The sequence below is a fragment of the Sciurus carolinensis genome, chromosome 4 (assembly GCF_902686445.1).
Source record: "Sciurus carolinensis chromosome 4, mSciCar1.2, whole genome shotgun sequence".
Classification (NCBI taxonomy): Eukaryota; Metazoa; Chordata; class Mammalia; order Rodentia; family Sciuridae; genus Sciurus; species Sciurus carolinensis.
Window position 1 is genome coordinate 151,177,913 of NC_062216.1, and position 16,649 is coordinate 151,194,561.

The following is a 16,649-nucleotide window of genomic DNA, read 5'->3' on the forward strand; positions in this document are numbered from 1 at the left end:
CCTTCAGCAGCCACATCCTATATGCCTACAGTTACTGCCCAGTTAATCCCTATCAGTGTATTAATAATGCACTGATTAGGTTAAGGCTCTCATAACCCAATCATTTCACCTCTGAACTTTCTTGCATTGTCTCACACACGAGCTTTTGGAGGACAACTTATATCTAAACCATAACGAGAAAGAACTTAAAAGGAAAATAAGACACAGTAATACAGTAGATTTAAACAAGCATCAGTAATTGCATTAATAAACACAGAATAGGTGTCTCAAAAGATACATTTAAAAGAAAAAACTGCTTGACTATATGCTCTTTTATAAGAGCTTTTTATACTTAAGACATAAGGGGCAAGGAAGGGTTCAAAGAAAAAGAAACGAGAAAGATACTGCGAACGCTAATCAAAAGATAGATGGTAGATGGTAGAGCTATATTAGTATCAGATAAAAGATTTTAAGGCAAAAAAACACTACTGAAGGTGACAAGAGTCTTTTTGTTTTTCTTTTTGCGCGGTGCTGGGGATTGAACCCAGGGCCTTGTGCTTGCGAGGCAGGCACTCTACCAACTGAGCTATATCCCCAGCCCAAGAGTCATTTTAATAATAAAGGTTCAATGCACCAGAAAGATGTGACAATTTTAAATTTATATACACTGAGTGTGGCCACTAATTATATAAGTAGTTAGAACTAAAAGGAAAAAAAAAAAATTCACAAGTATAGGGTGAGAATCTAGTCACTACTCTTGGTAGCTAATACAAAAATAACCAGTAAAAACACATACAATTTAAACAATGCAATTAACCATCCTGACTAAATGACATACAAGAAACTGTACCCAATAACGATGCAATACACATTCCTTAGAAGCATATATGCAACACTCAGAAGTAAGGATCACAAGCCGAGTCTTAACAGAAAATCTCCTAACTGTTTAAAAGCTCAGAATTATACAGAATGTTCACTAACCACAATGCAACTAAACCAAAACTCACTACATAACTAGAAAGCTATGTAGCTTTACAAAATAAATAATACATTTCTAAATGTTAATTGAAGAAAAGGTCCCAAGAGAAATTAGAAAATATCTACTAATAGATGAAAATTGATATTACACATTAAAACTTATTAGATAAAGACTTTAGCTTCCAGGAAAATAGAGCGGTTATTTGTGTATTTCCCTATTACACTCACTAATACAACTAAAAGTCCTGGGCATTAAATATGTATTTATATATTTAAACATAAGAAGACTGTCAAATGGACAAACAGTCTAGCTACAAGTCAGCTTGTAGCAAGACAGGAAAATTTTAGACAATTACATTCTACTCCCTCCAATACTACAGGGGGGGAAAAAATACTATCACTGTACCCCTATTTGAACAAGCAAAGACCAAGAAAGGAGGCTAGGCCTTGACTCTTACCAGGTTATAACAAAGTATCCCAATAATCTGCAGAGAAGTATACAAGACTACAAAGTAAACAGTGAGGACTTTCATGCTCACTGAGCAGTATAAAATGCCACATAACTGCAATGTCAGTGGAGGGCACATGGGAAACCTGAACTTTAACCCCCACCAAAAGTATGGGAGAAGACCTACCTCACCCTGCAGAAGTATGGGCACAGAAGACCTAGTGGAAAGTTAAGACAGGCACCATTATCTCAGTGACAATAAGGCATTAACAGAGATCACAAGGGGGAATCAGAGCTCCAAGTTACCCAGAAAAATGATGAAAACACCTCCCAACTTAGGTGTCAACAGAGGCCATTTGGGGAACCTGGACTTCTATCCCACCTGACAATAATGAGGTAGCATTTCTCCCTTTCCCCCACCAGAGTAGGTCAGAAAACCCCCATTAAAAGAGAAGGTTTAAATAGGATGAAAAATTTTATAACTCAAGAGCCCAAACTTACAGGTTTCAACAGAAAACCAAAATTTATACCATGAATAAATTTTTAGACTCAATGAAAAAAGTCAGGCATGGTAGTACACACCTGTAATCCTAGCAAATTCAGACCAGCCTCAGCAAATTAGGTAGTCCCTAAGCAACTCAGTGAGGCCTTATCTCAAAAAATAAAAATAAAAATAAAAAGGGCTGGGGACACATCTCCAAGGTTAATAAGCATCCCTAGGTTCAATCCCTACTACCAAAAAAAAAAAAAAAAAAGGAAAAAAGATAATCAACAGATGCCAACACTGAGAAGACAGGTTACGGTTATCTGACAAAATTTTTAAGCAGTCATGACAAAAACGCTTCAATAAACACAATGAAAAAAAGAAGTCAGCAAAGAAATCCAAGTTTCTGCAAAGAATAGAAAATAAAAAGAACGAAGGGCTGGGGTATAACTCAGCTGTAGAGTACTTGTCTAGCATGTATGAAGCCCTGGGTTCAATGCCCACACACATTTTAAAAAAGAATGAACTGGAAATTTGAGAACTAATAAATAAATAAATAAATAAATAAATCTATCTCAGTAGGTAAACTCAAGTGCACAAGCAGAGAGGAAAAAGAAAAATTGACCTTGGCATGGTGGTGCATACCTGTAATCCCACTTAAATGGAAGGCTCAGTTGGGAGCAAGACAAGTTTGAGCTCAGTCTCAGCAACCTACTCGTCAGACTCTACCTCAAAATGTTAAAGAATGGAGAGGTGGGGAATGTAGTTCAGTGGTAGAGCATCTGCCTAGCATGCGTGATGATATGCTCTCTCGATTCAATCCCCAGTCCTGCAAAAAAGGGGAAGAAGAAAAAAAAAGTAACTGATGCTCAGGAACCTTGAGAGCTAAAATAAAATTCCTGTCATCAGAGTATGACTTCAGTTATAAAATATCCAGATTAAGTAAATATACTGAGAGAGAAAATAAATTGTTGGTTAATAGGGGCTAAGAGGAAAGTTACATAAACCTAAACGTGAAAAGCAGTAGAATAATGTTGCTTGAATATAGGACAGTGTCTTCAATAACTCAGGGCAAGAAAAGAATATGTTCAAAAGACTAAGGAGCAATTCCCTGATAAATAACGAGCTTGAACACTTTCTCTGTTTACTGGCCATTTAGATATCCTCTTTTGTAAAATGTCTACTTGAGTCTTTTGCTCAATTTTCTTCTATTGTCTTTTTACTTACTAATGTGGAGGAATTCTTTATAAAATAAAAATCATGATGAGAAAAACAAAAGGAATGATAATAAAAAGTTTGGAGAGGATAAGAAGCAACAGATTGTAAATTAGCATATCTACTTTGGAAAAACCTAGCATTATCTACCAAGTTAAAGAAATGCATGTACTATGTATGACTCAACATTTCCTCCCCTTAGAATACATCCAACTAAAATAAAAGTACACCAAAAGATTTGTATGATACTGTTCATTACAGTATTATTCCTTGCAAGTGGAACCTAGAAACAAAACAAATGTTCATCGACACTTGAAGAAACAGTGATATAATAGAACTGATACTATGTCACAATGAAAATAAGCTATTGATATTCTCTATACAGACCATCAAACACATTGTACAAAAAGAACCCCACCCAAAATAAAATTAAAAAGGGGTAAAACTCCAGTATTAGGGATATAGGCTTAGGTATGTTCAGACTGTAAAACTGTTATGAGTAGGCTTTACGCCTGGGTAGTACCTGGCTGGTGACATACAGCCCAGGCATCATCTTGACAGTTAGTTCCCTGTCAGTAAGAAAAAGGATATAGTCCATGCTAGAAAAGTTTCCAACATGGCGAAATTGGCACAGGTGAACTAAACTTAAGGAAGAAATGGCTGTAACCACCCCAAATGCAAAATTCATAGTGTGAAAGAATCATAGGCAGATCATAAAAGCCCACAACACAGAAGACACAAGCCTATGTTTTCTAGGTTGTACTTTCTGTTAAGCCTTTTTTACCGGTTTACTCTATTTGATCCGTGTCTCTCAATTGAAATCTTTCTATCGGGAAGACAAAACCAAGGTATTTCTGCCTGGTAACAAAATTATAAAGAAAGTAAATGATTTTCATTAATGTCAGGAAATTACTACCTGAGAAAGGCTGGCAATGTTTTACTTCTTGACTTTTGTTGTGACCTGTGATGGAAGTCTGCTTTGCAATTTGCTTTGTAAATTACTCAGGTGTATAGTTTTTGTGTATTTTTCTGCATGTGTATTATAATTCCAAGAAAAATTCAGAACTCAGGAGACACAGTGATTAAAAAACTGGGGTCATCATCAAGGTCCCTGGTCTTTTTCATTATACTTCCAACAAATCTTGTTGTGTTAGCTCTCCTCATGGTTGTATGTCTATCACAGTTTTAGACATTAAATGGATATATAATGACATTAAGGGGAAAAAAAGGTCCATTTATTCTATCAGTATTCTAACAGTTCTCTTCAGTTAATTTGTTTGTTTCCAGTCCCTTTTGAGGGGCTGAGGATGAAATGCACGAATTTTAAGTATATAATTCCCTGGATTCACAAAGAACTCAAGAAAGCCTCAATTTCATCAAGATAAAAAAAATTTCATCACCTTAGAAGATCCCCCTGCTTTGTCTCTGTTAGTATTGTGGATTACTGCAGAAATATACTATGCATTTTAATCCATCTTCCTGCTCATGGATATTTGTTTCTAGTTATAATCAATACATAGTATAATTATGAACATTCTTGTACAAGAGATTCTGTGGACATGTTTTCAGTTTGGGAGGGGTGGGAAATATGTAAGAGTGGAATTTCCGGTCATGATATGGGTATATGTTTAAATTTATACTAAAGGGTTGACAATTATTTTTCCGAAATGGCTGTACCATTTTCCATTCTAACCAACAATTCATAAAAGTTCTAACTGATTCACATTTTCAAAATATTTTTAATTGTGGATATCCATAATACTTTTATTTATTTTATGTGGTGCTAAGGATCAAACCCAGTGCCTCATACATGCTCGGCAAGCACTCCACCAATGTGCCACAATCCCAGCCCTTCATTCACATTTTTGCCAAGAGTTGGTGCTGCAAGTCTGATTTTAGCCATTTCAAGGGGTGTAAAATGGTATCTCATTGTAGTTTTAATCTGCATTTTCCCTAAACCTTTTTTCACATATTGAATAGTCAATCATAGATCCTAATCTACAAAGGATCTTCGCTTTAAGAACTATCACAGCAAAGCGTAATTTGTGAATGGTAAAATGGGAGAAAGCTATTTATATATTAGGACAAAAGAGCTTAAAATTCCTCAATGCACTAACCATTGCTAGCTAGCTACAGGAGTACACGCTGTGTTTTTCACCTTCAAGTTCCTTTGTAAATGCTAATTTCACTGCCTAGATGGCCTTTTCCATCTCTCTGCGTGCTCTAGTGACTTAATTCCTATTCAGTCTTCAAAACACTGCTCCAACCCAGCATGGTGGTTTGCAATGTAGTCCCAGCACTCTGTAGCCTGAGGCAGGAGGATCTATTGAGTCCAGGGGGTCTAGATCAGTCTAGGCAATACTTCGAGACCCTGTCTCCAAAAAAAGAAACATTCTTCAATGATACATTACTTCCTCCATTCCTCCATGAAGTTCAGACTCACTCAAACATATAATTTTCATCATTTTTTTTTTCTTAGTACCAGAGACTGAACCCAGGAGTATTTAACCACTGAACCACATCCCCAGCCATTCTTTAAAAAATATTATTTAGTGTGAGATAGGGTCTTGCCAAGTTGCTTAGGTCCATGCTAAATTAGGGCTTTGAACTTGTGATCCTCTTGCCTCAGCTTCCTGAGCCACTGGGAGTACAGGCATGTGCTGTGGCACCCAACCAAATCTCATCTTACATTTTAAGTATATGTAACACATTTAGTACAACTTTCTCCGTATCAAGCTATCTATGTATCTTACTCATCTTTATAACCTCAACACCTGAAACAACTACAAGTACATATTGAGCACAAAAATATCAACAGAACAAATAATACGCTGACCATTCTAATGCCATATTAGTGTCAATTCATTTTTCTCATCTCTATTCAGAAACAAGGTTTCCAGACTGTAATAAGACAAATGTTAGTCCCCCCAAACCATGTCACTTCCCAATCCTAAGAGGGGGAGCTTACCCTAGATAACATGGGTGGGTCATAAATGTAATCAGATATATCCATGTTAATAGAGAAGGAGGGGCCATTTTGAGACTGAAAAGGAGAAGGCAGCCATCAGTCAAGAAATACCTGGAGACACAAGATGCTAGAAGATGCAATGAAAAGATTCTAACCTAGAGCATTTGGAATGAATATGGCCCTGCCAACAACCTGATTTCAAACTTCCAGAGTCTAAAACTGAGAGAATAAAATTTTGGTTTTCTGAGCATGGTAGTTTTTTGTATGAACCTTAGGTTACTAGCTTTCTCCTCCATTTATTCAGAATGAATTCACCCAAACTCAAAATTTAAACCACAATTTAAATTGCCACATGGTCAAACTTCTCTAATTTCAACTAGTCAATATACAGCTATCAGCTAAAACACCTAAGCATGTCTTAGACACTCAAAATACACAAAAGAAACAATTCCTACTGTGCAGAATTTACCACACAAAGAGTCCAAATGCAATTTTTTAAAAGTTCAATTCATAATTGAAACCATAATAAGTAAAAAGAAATGAAACATTATCTTGGTCAGCCTCAATCACTGAGCACTTATTGGGCTAGTATCACAAAGGCAGCTTTAAAAAGATTAGCACAATTTTTATTCTAATTCTTCCTCTTCCCTTTGTTGCAACTATTACAATCACATGATCACACCCACATGTCCATCCTACCACTTCTCTTGACTGGTCACAGTTCTACAAACCTACATATGACTTTTTCTTCTCAGGCAGAATTTCTTAAGCAGTGACTGGTACAATGTCTACCCAAAAGTATGGTAATTCAAAATATTCAAAAAGCACAGCGTTGATGCTCATGGAACACTTCCAAAACACGTTTCATTAAAAAGCACATGCTATGCCTTTGAACATTTCAAAACAATGTTTTAAATACTACATGCCCCTACAGTGAATGTTGTTTTTTAAAAAACAGCATTAGAAGTCTAGAGATAACCTACCTCAGGCATTTATTTCACTTATAAATAAGATATTAGAAATGAATTTCTTCAAAATCCAGAGACTCCTACAATAGACATCCAACAAGCTTTTGGATGGCCATCCCAGGATGTCTTATGTACAAGAAATTGTCACATCTTGACACCCTGCCAAAACCTGACGTGCAGCTGGGAGCAGACCCTTCAAAGCCCTGGTAAGGTGCCCATAATTGTGATTGGGGGATGGGGGGGAAAGAGGGCAAGGAAAGAAGAAGGGAAGAAGATATGTGTTAGAGTGGCTAGCAATCAACCACAAAGCATTCTGAATTAAAATGTTATTCTATTCTTATAATCTTACAGTTTGCTTCTGCCCAGATTAATTTCCATAAAAGAATTCTGTAAAGTAGGATACAGTAAACCAGTCAATCTCAAATGCTCAACTGTAACAAATTATGAACAATGAAAGCAAAGATGATTTTTGCCCAAACCATACTTCAAATTCACTGTAATATTTCTGGTGTAGACTCTATTTCATATAACATGGAGACTTATGAGCACTTAGTACCTTTGTGTAAGCTGCAGTCTGTTTTGCTCACAGTTCCATCTTTCTCCTGAATTAGCAAAGGCTACCTACCAGATGGCTCCTAATACACAAAAGACTGTCTATGGATCCAATGACATATCCTGAAAATGATTTTTAAATAATTCTGATTTAATTTCATTTCCATAAGATATATATATTAGTCTGAAAACTTCATAAGAAAAAAAATATTTTTCTGCAGTTGACACAAGCATTCTCCATCTTTTAGAAACTGTAAGAAACTATAAAATTTCTCACAGTCAGAAAAGAGATATTAAAAAGCCATCCTCAAGACAGGTTAATTTTAAAACCACTTAACATTTTTAAAAAGCAAAATTAAACAACCAGTACTTATTAAGTGACACTCCACCATACTACTGGGTGGTCTACTTATAGTAAGAGGACTTTGAGGGATATGGAGAAATACACATATCAAGTCAAGCAGATTTCTCCTCAGCAATGAAAAGCCTGCCCGTATTCACAGTACTACTGATATTTTCTAAGTGCTATTATATATCAGACACACTGCTGGGTACAGGGATACAGATATACATAAAGGAAAATCTTTGTCCACAAGGAGTTCACAGTAATCAGTAGAAAATAAATGTTGCTACAGTTTGAATGCTAAATGTCCCCCCAAAGATTTATGTGTTTAAAGGCTTGGTGGCCAGGGTAGTACTACTCGGAGGTGCTGCAAAACGTCAGGAAAGGGGCCTCAAGGGAGTCCTTAGGTAAAAGGGGGCATGCCCACAATGTGGATTATGAGGCCCAGTCTCTCCTCTCTCATTTGCTTCCTGGCCATGAGGTGAGCACAAGCTCCCCACCATCGCCATCTGGGATGCCCAGCAAAGGCCCAAAATGATAGATAGGTCTGCTCAATCTTGGACTAGAACCTCCAAAACTGTGACATAATAAACTTTTTCTCTTTATAATGACCTCAGGTATTTCATTATAGCACTGGAAAGCTGATGAATATAAACATTAAACACCAACTGCTGACTAAACAAGGATGAGAAAATACACTATTAAATCAGTTTTGGATTGTTAAAAATGTTTTAACATTTTGTGTTGCCTTTTCAAAAAAAATAAATTCAGAAAGTTTTAAAATGAAAACAGTATAATATATTAATAGGTATATAAGGGCAGAGGGAATAGAGTTCTGATTCTGTAAAGTTGTTTTCAAGGAAAACTTCACAAAGATGAAGCTAAAACCAAAGAGGAGATGCAGGGAAGAATCATTAGGTACAAAGGCATGGAGATGGAAGGGAAGACCAGCACTGAGGTGGATCCTGGAGAGCCAAAGGGCCTTGAAGGCCACGTATAGAAGACTGGAGATTATTCTTGGGTACTGGAAAGCCAATGAAAGATTTTAAGCCTGCGGATGAAAGGGGGACAATACAGGGTGGGATCACATTTGTACTTCAGAAAAATAACTGGGTTATCCAAGATGAGAAAAGGAGGCCAAACATTCAGAAAAGTAATTATGAGGGTCTGAATTAAGCCAGTGGCACAGCAGGTATCAAGAGGAAATAGTCTTGAATTGGGGGACAGGAGTTAATAAATATTGACACCCTTCTCCCCACCAAAAACAAAAACTATTTTAATGTTACTAGTTAAAAGGCCAACCAGGAAACCAAGACAAAAAAACACAAAACACAAAAATGGAATCCAGTTAAAGTGGAGGAAATGTTTCAAAGATTACAATTACTTCAAGCACTAATCTTCCATAAGAATGAAAAATCAAACACAGGAACTTTGCAAAAGCATCTTAATAAAGTGTAAATGCCATCACAATAAAATAGTCAGAATATCCACCTTTCTTTCATAGGGGCTTCATAAGCAGAGGGGTAAACTCTAAAGCTGGTTCTGTTGGGAACAAAGATGTAAAATAAGGAGTTTGTTCCTTAAACGTCCACCTGCTGCTACTCCTCCTCATTCTTTCCTTCAAACAAATCATCTCTATAGCAACACACTCTCAAGAAATTTGTGGGTGGAAAGCATATGTTTGTGCAAAAATATGAGAATTCAAGAACATGAGCTACTTTATTTTTTCCTTTAATACAAAGCACACACTATATCTTAAGAGATAACTAAAAAATAAGAAACAAATATGAAATGGCAAAAAACATTTTAAAACATAAGGAAATGTAAAAATTGTGCAACTGAGGTAGCATATGTTTACATGGAAACTCTTTATATAGGTTACAATGACACCTTGTGGTAAGAGTTTTCAAATTATACAAATTGTCTTGGAAATATGTTTACCGCACAGATACAAGAAAAGTACTTTAGGAAACAGAAAAGACCTGAACACAGTAAGGAGGTGGTATGAAAATGTACAATAATCCACTTGGAGAATTTAACCTCAAAAAACTCAAACTTTAAAAAATGTTACAACTGCCAGGAGCCATGGAGCATGCCTTTAATCCTAGCAACTCAGGAGGCTGAGGCAGGAGGATTCAAAGTTCAAAGCCAGGCTCAGCAACTTGGCTAGGTGTTAAGCAACTCAGCAAGACCCTGTATCAAAAAAAGAATTAAAAGGGTTGGGGATGTAGCTTGGTGGTTAAGCGCCCCTGGGTTCAATCCCTGGTACCCCCCACCCCAAAAAGTCACAATATTAGGTAATCAAAAGTAGCTTATAAACAGTGAATATAAGGTAGTATACTATTCCCTTAAATTTAGCATAACTAAGTTTTTTAAATGATGCAAAATCATTTTTGTAATCCAGTGCAAAATTTACACCATCAGCAATTCCTTTACATGAGAATACTAACTCATGGTTTATAAACTATGAAAATAAAGTAACAATGTCATTACTTCTTTCTTGCCAATTAAGAATAATCAATAATATGACATTAAACATTTCAATCTTGACTAATAATTAAGAAAATAATTTCTTCAAGGATTTACTATGTTTACTAAACTATATAAATACAAAGAAAAAAAGAAAAGTTAATGATTTAATTTTTGTACACAATTACCCTTAAGAACCTCTTTCAAATATTCTCTCTTAGCATCAACAAATCACCATCACTTCCCAACTTGGTTCCTTTTCACTCTCCCTTACTTGTTCCCTTTCTCCTACTTATCCTAAGAAGTCTCTGGTCCATTGTTTCATCTCTGTGGAAAAATCAAACTGCCCCTCTCATAGCTTTATTTACTACTACTATCTGAATGACACACAAATTTACACCCTAATTCTGAACCTCTCTCCCCAGCCCATAAGTCAAGCTCTACTCACAAGTCTACAACAAAAGATCAATGACATGGCTTAATGACACACTACCCCAAATAAGTGCAAGCTCTTTTGGTCCTCCTACCTCCATTCCAGTCAGAAGCAGGCTCCCCTAAAAAGAATTTTCTGACCTTCCTTTAATGGCCCTCATTCCAGAGGAGTCCTTCCTATATTTGGAGAAAGGTGTAATGACAAGAGACACCAAGAAAAATCAAAGCAACAGGCCTTGCCAAGCGGCCCCAGTTTCAGTTCATGTCCTTTTTTCCTCCAGTGGTACTTCTGCATGACGGTATAAGAATACACGTGTTTCTCCGTTACTTTGATTCTCATTTCTAAAGGTTCCATGTCACGTAAAACTTGTATAAAAATAAATCTGTATGCTTTTCTCTTGATAATTTACCTTTTGTGGGTTTCAGTTATAAACCAGTAATGCATGAGGAAAAGATAAAACTTTTTCTCCCTTACACAAACATATTAAGCTCATTAACTTAAAACAAAAGAAAGTTTTTAATTTTTTCTTTTTAGTTGTAGATGGACACATTTATTTTATTTATTCACTTTTGTGTGATGCTGAGGATCGAACCCAGTGCCTCATGTGTGCTAGGCAAGTGCTCTACCGCTGAGATACACCCTCAGCCTGAAAGAAAAAATTTTCTACATGCTTCCTTAAAAAAAGTTAGTTACCACTATCTTTTTCCTTGTTTCTTAGTAATAACTCATTACCAACTCCTATTTGTAACAAATTACTAATTGTTAATTCTTTATCTGTTGATTTAAACCATTTTTTCCATTTTTAAAGTCATCAAGCTCTAACGACAAAACTCAAATATTTTACATTTAATCTTAATAGAGGTTTTAATAGAAGCTTCCTAAGACAGTGTCCCAGAGATTTTAGTCTCTGCCCTTTCCTCCATGGCCTACAAATATTCACAAGGACAACCTTTCTCTTATACTGTTTTCACCACCATAACTCCCAACATAACCCTTCCTATTGTTTCCTGATCAAATCTAAATTTCTCAGCTAAATTCACATTCTGCTTTAACAGGTCTCTACACAAATGCAAACAAGTCATTTTATTGTGTGGGGGGGGTTCCTCTGTTAGAGTCAATTCAGTTTACAGTTCTCCAACACAAGTTGATTCTTATCTTTACAACTTTTGTTCACACAATTATGCCAAACAATTATTTTCTAACATCTTTTCAATTAACCCACAGATCAAGACCAGAGTCAAACCTAAAACCCTACAAGCTGAAGAATCATGAAACCATTTTCAGAATTTCAGTCATTCTAAAAGTGAACAGAAAGGTTTTCCCTTGTGCAACATACATTTCTGTCTCCTCCTGCTTATCTCAAGGCATTCTATATTCTCTCACATCAGCAATTTTCTCCTTTAGCAGCTTTATAACTACATAACCTATCTTTCCAAAGAAACTATGAATTTCTGAAAGGAAAAACAACAATCTACTCTTTTTGGTCATCTGTCTCCCAATACAATAAACCCTGTTTGTGAGAAGAAAAGTTATCCACGAAATTTCTGTGATATGAACCCTACTTTCCTACAGGTTTCCTGTAGGTTTATAATGTAATTCTGGATAAAGTTTGGGGAATGATGTCACCTGGAACACTGCTTCACAACTAATCATATATGCTTTATGATAGCTAGTCATCAAGAAATTACTACCTCAAAAAATAAATTCTGACTTCCAAATAAATACAATCAGACTTCCAAAATGAACATATCCTTTGACCTAGCAATTCCATGTTCTTAGTAATTACTCCTAAGAAATTAATCAGAGATATACACAACTATGCCTAGGTATATTCTTTATTATTCAATAAATGTTTATTGTATGTTAATCAACTTTTTGTCACTCTGATCAAAATACTTGATGAAACAATTTAGAAGAGGAAAAATTTATTTTGGGCTGACAGTTTCAGACATTCAGACTAGGGTCAGTCAACTCCATTGCTCTAGGTCCAATGTTAGGCAGAACATCACAGCAGAAAGGCTTGGTGGAGGAAAGCTGCTCAGTTTAGGGCAACGAGGAAGCGGGGCAGGGCAGTGGAGACGGGTACAAAATATAATCCCTGAAAACACTCCCAGTGACCCACTTCCTCTAGTCACGCCCCACCTGTACAGTTACCACCCAGTTAATTCATTCAAATTATTAATCCATCAAAGGAACAAATCCACTGATTAGATTACAGCTCTCATAATCTATTTATTTCACCTCTAAGTTGCCCTGCATTGTCTCATGTATGAGATATCCAGGGAACACATCATATATCCAAACCATACCATTCAGTATGTTCTAAATGCCAGGTAGTTATGAAGGATACCATTAGTTCCTTGTCTACATAGTGCTTAATAGCATTATTTGTAATGGAAAAAGAGGTTACTGAAAAAGCACATTATAAAAGCAAGATCAAGCCCTTTTGGCTCTCTGAGCAGCATCATGGTGATAGGCAAGAACAAATGCCTTATGAAAGACAGCAAGAAGGGAGCCAGAAGAAAGTGGTTGATCCATTTTCTAAGAAAGATTGGTATGACGTGGAAGCGCTGGCTATGTTCAATATAAGAAATATTGGAAAAACATTAGTCACAAGGACCAAAGGAACCAAAATTGCATCTGATGGCAAGTGGCTCTTGCTGATTTGCAGAATAATGAAGTTTTGTTTAAGAAGTTCAAACTAATTACTGAGGACATTCAGGGAAAAAAACTGCCTGACCAACTTCCATAGCATGGATCTTACCCATGACAAAATGCGTTCCATGGTCAAAAAACGGCAGACGAAGATCAAAGCTCATGTTGATGTCAAGACTACTGATGGTTATTTGCTGCATCTCTTCTGTGTCAGGTTTACTAAAAAATGCAACAATAAGATACAGAAGACTTCTTATGCTCAGCACCAACGGGTTCATTGAATCCGAAAGATGATGATAGAAATCATGACTTGGGAGGTGCAGACAAATGCCTTGAAAGAAGTATTCAATAAACTGATTCCAGACAGCATTAGGAAAGACAAACAGAAGGCTTGTCAATCAATTTATCTCCTTCATGATGTCTTTGTTAGAAAAGTAAAAATACTGAAGAAGCCCAAGTTTGAACTGGGAAAACTCATGGAGCTTCATGGTGAAGGTAGTAGCTCTGGAAAAGCAACGGGGGATGAGATAGTTGCTAAAGTGATGGATATGAACGACCAGTTCAAGAATCTGTTTAAAATTCAGATTTTTAATAGTGACAAATAAAAAGCCCTATTTGTGGAAAAAAAACTAAATAAATAGAAGCAAGATCAACCACATTTGTGGATCAGAAAACTCAATATTGTTATGATATTAATTTCTCCCAGTAGGAGAAGGAGGATGGAGAGGCAAAGAGAGAAGAGAAGGGGGTAAGGAAGAGGTTGTTTAAAACCACAATTTTTAAAAAGTGGGTAAAAAATTTGAACAGACTATTCACCAAAGACAGTTTAAATAAACACTTAAAAAGATGTTAAATACCATTAGAGAAATGCAAATTAAAACCACACAGAGGGGGCTGGGAGGTATAGCTCAGTGGTAGAGCCCTTATCTAGCAAGCCCAAGGCCCAGGGTTTGATCCCCAGCACTACAACCTCAACAAATAAATAAATGCATTAAGATATCACTATACGCCTATTAGAATGGATAAAACTTAAAAGTCTGATTATACCAAATATTGTTTAGAATGCAGAACTGAAATTTTTATACACTACTGATGGGAATATAAAATAATACAATCATTTTGGAAAACACTTTCATGGTTTCTTAAAAACTAACCATCAATTTACCATACAATCAGGCCACTGTATTTACAGGTACTTGCACATGAGAAAGGAAACCATATATCCACATAGACCTTTCACACAAATGTTCATAACAGCTTTTTTTTGCAAGACACAAACACAAGCTCATCGAGATGAATGGATAAACAACTATGGCACAGCTATACGATGACATATTAACTTAGCAATAAAAAATAATGCATTAGCAAGGATAAATGTCTAAATAACTATGTAGAGTAAAAGATTCCAGACAAAAAGCAGTACAAAGTTATAAGACTGCATTTATATAAAATTCTAGAAAATGTAAAGCCCTTCTAATTTGATGCTTGAGGAAAATCAGGAAATCTAACTCAACAAGGACACTTGGAGTGACAAATACCTAATACTGTGCAAAAGATTAATATAAAAGAAGTATAGAATAAATTTCATCTTCCAGGGAGAAAAATTCCAAACATAAGCCAAAGAAAGGAACTCCTAGTTTCAGCATGACAGAGTGAGGTCAACAAATCCTCTCCTCAAAAATAGCCAAAAAACCATTTCAGTGCATTATGACTTAAAGTAGAGAGCTCCACGGCAACCAAACAGAAAAGGATACTGGTTCCTTTAGCCTGAGACTGCAGGTCTCTATGGAGCAAGCAACAAATTGATAGACGAGCTGGAAATTTTACAGAGTTCCAGAAGTAAGAGCTACTTTGGGGCTTGATAAACTGTTCACCAGCCTAGGCTGAACAAACTGTAAGAATGTACATGGGAGAGATCAAGCACAGGCCACCCACACATCTGACAGAGCTATACATATGCAGAGAGGAGATTAAACCCAGGGGCTTTCCACCTGAACTACCTCCCCAGACTCCACTGACACCAGAGGAAATGTCAGAGAAGGACTTCAGAAAGTTCATTGTTAAACTGCTCTATGACCTAAAAGAAGATTTAAGGAGTGAAATCAGAGAAAATACAGGATGTGAAAGATCACTTCAATAGAGATTCTGAAAAAGAACCAAACAGAAATCCTCAGAAAGAAGAAATCAATACACAAATTTAAAAGTTCAATGGAAAGCATCACCAATAGGTTAGACCACTTTGAATATAGGTTTTTCAGGTGTCATATACAAAGTATAAAATCCTGAAAATAAAGTTAAACATAAAGAAAACATGTCAAGAGACCATGAACAGAATATTCAAGAAATCTGGTATAACATTAAAAGGCCAAATTTAAGATTCATTGGGATAGATGAAGGCTCTGAAATACAAACTAAAAGAATGTACAGCTATCAATGAAATAATAACAGAAACTTTTCCAAACCTTAAAAACAAACTGAAAATTCAAAACAAGAGACAGAACGAACTCCAAATATACAAAATCACAATAGATTCACCCCAAGACACATTATTAAGAAAATGCCTAACATACAGAATAACAATAGGATTTTAAGAGCTGCATGAGAAAAACAACTACTCACATTTAAAGGTAAACCAATCTGATTTCAACTGATTTCTCAACCCAGACCCTAAAAGTTAGGAGGACTTGAAATAATATATGCCAAGTTCTGAAAGAAAATGGATGTCAACCAAACAAACTATACCTAGTACAATTAAGCTTCAGAATTGAAGATGAAATAAAAACCTTCCATGATAAACAAAAGCTAAAAGAATTTATTAGTAGAAAGCCTGAACTACAAAACATACTCAATAAAATATTTTATGAAGAAATGAAAAATAAAAATGAAAACCAGCTCACAGAATACTCAGCATAAAATCAAAATTGGAGAATCAAGTCCAATTTAAACACTGGAAATAAATCAAAATGGCAAGAAATAAAAATCATCTATTAATAACAACAGTGAATGCAAACAGTCTAAACTCTTTAATCAAAAGACATAGTTGGCAGACTGGATTAATAAACAAGACCAACAATATGCTGTCTACAAGAGACATACCTCACAGGCAAAGAGATCCACAGACTGAAGTTAAAAGGATGGGAAAAAACATACCATTTAC

At 35.9% G+C, this 16,649-nt stretch overlaps 1 protein-coding gene and 1 pseudogene across 3 annotated transcripts in view; one reads left to right on the top strand and one right to left on the bottom strand.

Annotated features, from left to right (window-relative positions):
* Positions 1-16,649, bottom strand: part of Cep83 (centrosomal protein 83) — a 129,195-nt gene that overhangs the window by 100,146 nt on the left and 12,400 nt on the right. The gene's annotated exons all lie outside the window — the stretch shown is intronic.
* On the top strand, positions 13,304-14,069 carry LOC124982147 (40S ribosomal protein S3a-like; annotated as a pseudogene).